Source organism: Puntigrus tetrazona, chromosome 4 (genome assembly GCF_018831695.1).
Source record: "Puntigrus tetrazona isolate hp1 chromosome 4, ASM1883169v1, whole genome shotgun sequence".
Lineage (NCBI taxonomy): Eukaryota > Metazoa > Chordata > Actinopteri > Cypriniformes > Cyprinidae > Puntigrus > Puntigrus tetrazona.
In genome coordinates this window covers 2,658,733-2,663,431 of record NC_056702.1, presented here as the reverse complement: position 1 = coordinate 2,663,431, position 4,699 = coordinate 2,658,733, and the positions used below count along the sequence as shown (strand labels likewise).

The following is a 4,699-nucleotide window of genomic DNA, read 5'->3' as shown; positions in this document are numbered from 1 at the left end:
TTGTGTTCAGCCAGCTGCTGCTGAGTGTTTGAAAATGCCATGTTTACCGCAGAGCTGCTAAAAGGGAACGAAGAACAGGAACGAGGCAGAATGCATTATTACAGCTAATAAGCAAGGAGCTGGTCAAAAATGTAATTTTTTTTTTTCATTGCTATTTTTGTAGAAAACCGAATCATATAAAATTCTCAGATACACAGTATATGCACAATATATAAAAAAAATCTAATCACGTTACAGCGCAAGCTATTGTAACCTAATGCTTAATTATGATATTTAACATCTTATTTAACATCATATTTAACATAAGTTTTACAGTTCGGAAAGAAAAAATATGTCAAGTAACATGCATGCTTTGACATTTCATGGCAGTGGTACTTACATAGGTGACGGGTTCAAGTCTGGTCTGTAATGGGTTTTTCTGGTCTCCTTCTCATGATTTCTTTCTAAAATAATCTCTCAAGAAGACCTTAAAAGCCCTAAAAAAATGAGAAATGGGTAAAATGTTATTAAATGTAAAAATTAATGAAAAAGAATAAATACTAATACAAATGAATACATTTTAAAAAATAAATTTCGACAGAAATAAATGAAATATTATTAACTGCAAAAAAAAAAAAACTAAAATAAACAATAAAATAAAAATTAAGCTAGTTTGATGTGACATTCTTGATTTCAGAAAAATAACATTAATAACAACATTAATCATTACCATGACCATGATGATTATTGTATAAACACCTGAGCATGTGATTGACTTGCAGTGGGAGTGGTGTTTGGTGTATATGAAATAAACTATAGGTACATCTAAACTATAGGTATGTATACAGATGCAAGACTCAGGGGTGTCTGTTTGCCAGTGTGTGTGTGTATTTCCTGAAAGCACGTGGGTACTGGAGGTGTGTGTTTTGGGGGTGAGTGTAATCTGAGTAGATCATGTTTTCCAGACCTCAGATGAAGAAAAACAGCTCAGGCAGTCTGCCGTTTCATCTCCTGCACTGGGGTCCAAAACAAAGAGAAGATGATTGATTGGATGATGAATAATTTAGAGGCGGAGAGCTGTGGGATGAGCAGCACAAGCGTGAGGCTGCCCCGCTCCTGGTCTCTCCTTAAAGATCGCATTACAAGAAAAAGTTGCCCCTGATTATACTAATGTGTGTCACTGTTCATTTGCTAAACGGATGTATGGAAAACGAAAGAAGCCAAAACAGAGTGGCACTTTGGGAGGAAAGGAAACGGAGGATCCCTGTGCAGCCCAACATGAACTTCCAGCTGATATAGCGCAGAGAGGATTCAACGTACCTGCTCGCACTCAAACAGAATCCGTTCCTACAGATCTTTAGGCTGAGGTGGGCTCCTCATTACACGTCCCTGTAATGTTTGAACATATTTAATGAACATGCAATACAGCACACTGAATGAGCATAAATGTAAATGAGCACATCCTTAAAATGAAGCACCTCTCCTCTGGGTTAGGAACAGTTAGAGAGATGCTGCTTCAACACCATCCCCCTATTACGGTTACAGGACTGACCACAGGGGGCGCTGATGTGATGCATTTGCAGCCACGCAAAATGAAGAGGAGATACACACAGGGCTTTTTTCCAATATCAACTCTCATGAAATTTCATTTGGATTGTAAATGTACAGTAATTTACTGTCATAAATGTGTAATGGGCCCCTGAATCCACCGACATTGTGCTGGCTAATCAACTCATTTGAAAATGAATAGAGATCTATTAAGAAAGAACTCAGCATTTCGCATGGTTAAAAATGGACTTTTCCGCGACAAGCCAGGAACTTTTTTTGGGGAGCGTTGTTGGAGCTGGTTTCGTTTTGCACAATTTCCTCTAACAGCCTAAACTTAGTTCAAATTTATTATAACCATTTCAAAACAGATCGTTTCAAACATCTTTGATTTGAATTAGATTCTCATGCAAAAAACTGCATTAGCACTGTTATTTGAAATGTAAAAAAAAAGGATCTTTTTTGTTTTGAATAAAGAAATTTTTAAAAAGCAACAACAGCACTACAAAGCTGTTTATTGCTTATGCTCATATTATGCTAGATTTTTTTATACTTTATTGATTTAATGTATTTTTGTAAAAATAAATAAAAAAAACTGAAAATGTGCGTGTGCCCCTGGACCACAAAAGTCTTAAGGGTAAATGTGTCAAATTTTTTATTTAAGTTTATATACATATATATACACACACACACACATACATGTATGTATGTATATATATATATATATATATATATATATATATATATATATATATATATATATATATATAAGCATGTTTTGTTGGCATTGGACAAAATTTGTCCATAATACAACTATTGCAAAATCAGGATTTTCTAAAAACTCTAATTACTTATATATATATATATATATATATACACAATACACACACACACACACACACACACACACACATATATATATATATATATATATATATATATATATATATATAACATAAACACATTAGATTCGCTGATTCACATTTACATCAACAACAATGAACAAACAGGAAAAAAAAAAGAAGAAAACGATATAACTTCACAACACATTGATGAAAAACCACTATGCTAATATCCCAAGAGGCAATCCACTGTAAAAACATGTAATCAAATTGAATTTCAATTTTGTGACCAAGTGGTGTGTAATGGAAAGATTGCTGGATGCAAATCACCTGCGCTCCTAGTCAGAAATCAAGTGGCGTGTGCATGCGTGAGTGTGTGTGAGAGCGAGAGTATAATTCACCCCCCGGTAAGAGTAAATTCAGAACGGTGAGGGTGAATCAGTGTCGAGGCGAATGATTGAGCCCTCTTCCTCAGATCCCGCCATCAACGTACAAATGAACAGCTTGAAGGTGAGATACCCGGTGAGGAAGAGGCGCTATCACACCAGTCGTCATTATTCGTTTCCTCTAGTCCCTGAGAATACTGACGCCGAGGGTCCGGAAAGGGGGTGGGCAGAGATGGTGTCCTGTTCCCGACTTATAATGGCCTCCAGGACAGAGAAAGATGGAATACTGACAGACTGAAGCAGTGTGACAGGGTGCTGCTGCTCTCTTTTTAATTCTTTCACTGTCTCTAGTCCATCGCTCCCGCACGGGTTGCAAGGGACGGGGCTGGGAGGGCAACGGTGTGTGATATGAAGTGGACCAGCATCCACATGTGCTAAAAAAAAAATGACTGAAGGCTCATCTATCACAGGAAAAGTGCTGCTGTGTTTCTGGTTGTAGGGCGGTGGGAAGTTGTAAGGTCATAGTAATTAAGAAAGACCTGCCTTTAAGGTTAGAATATCTCTGGCCACCATTAAAAGTCCTTTCAAACTGCATGTTCAGTGCATTCTGTGCTTAAAGTGAACTTGAATTTATTATTGCAATGTTTAGATTCTGTTGAACATTCCAGCTTTTGCACCGAAGGCGTTAAAATCGTAGTTAAAGTAGTTCAAACTTTTACTCAACCTCACGTCATTCCAAACCTGTATATCTGTCTGTAATGTTTATTATTTAGAATATTTAACAACTAAAAACTCCAAGGTCTTAAGAAACCTTTATGTGAGGGAGGAAAAAGTATTTTAATCATTAAATGTAATTATTGTATTGTGGTTAGTTGGTCATAAATCACATGAAAATCAGTTGTCCTTGTAATCATTTACATCAAAAATGTGTAAAATATTGCGTCTTCATGCACCATATTTGAATGTCCACAAACACAAATGAGATTTTAATAGAAGTTTTTAGGCAAACAATGACTTAAATTCTGGCCTATCGAGTGGGTTCACATTTTTATGGTAAATGCACACTTAGAAAGACACAAAGGTGAGTACAATGGTGACAGAACTTTCATTTTTGGGGGAAAAAAGGTTGCTTAGTGTCACACAATACTGTACCATTAAACACAGTCACTTGAACCTTACCGTTACAATGATGAAGCGCCTTTCATGGCATGAAATTAAGTTTCCAGCGCAGCCAACTCTCTGAACAATCCCAGCTGCTGCTCTGTGTCACACAACTCTCAGGTAATTTTGAGGTGATGTCATTTTAACCTCTGAACACACACAGGTTACAGCTGAAGTCTCTGGAAAAGAAATAGAGGATGATGGGTAAGCAGTAAATACCAGCACCTGTGAGGCATAGTGATATACTCATCTGACAGGAATGAGACTGAAAACAAAGAACAAGAACACCCCATATGATGAAAACATGTAATGAAAGACATGTATTTTGCCCATTTATATCATAAATTGAGCATTCTAAAGATTAAGCTGATTTATATTGGTTTAGATGCATCACATTTCATTGAAATAGGGTTGTCTGTTGAATTAAGTGCTCAATTTTGTGTTAAATGATTGACAACTATTTGGAGTAATTGATTCTATAATGAGATATATTTCATGAAAGAAACGTCTGCATTTGATTACATGTATTGCAATATTGTATCTTCATGCAGCTAGTCAGTTTACTCTAAATAATAAGTGAAAAAGCAATTATCTCTAAACAATTTCACACTAGTCTTGCTAACAAGTGTAATTTACCACAATTATATTTTCGAAACAGTGCGTATTTTAAACGTTCACCATGTAATTTTTCACTGAGGCTGTTACTATAAATGCGATTTTTGTTTATTTTTAAAAACTGACAGGCTACTCAAAATCATTTTGTAATGATGAATGACAGCAGGCTAC

At 35.9% G+C, this 4,699-nt stretch overlaps 1 long non-coding RNA gene across 1 annotated transcript; it reads right to left on the bottom strand.

Moving 5' to 3' along the window:
• Nucleotides 1-386: 386 nt before the first annotated feature.
• Nucleotides 387-1,318, bottom strand: LOC122342588. The gene is made up of 3 exons (XR_006250604.1): nucleotides 1,300-1,318; nucleotides 947-995; nucleotides 387-476 (listed from the first exon to the last, which is right to left on the bottom strand). It is a non-coding gene; the product is annotated as an uncharacterized LOC122342588 (long non-coding RNA).
• Between the last annotated feature and the right edge of the window lie 3,381 nt (nucleotides 1,319-4,699).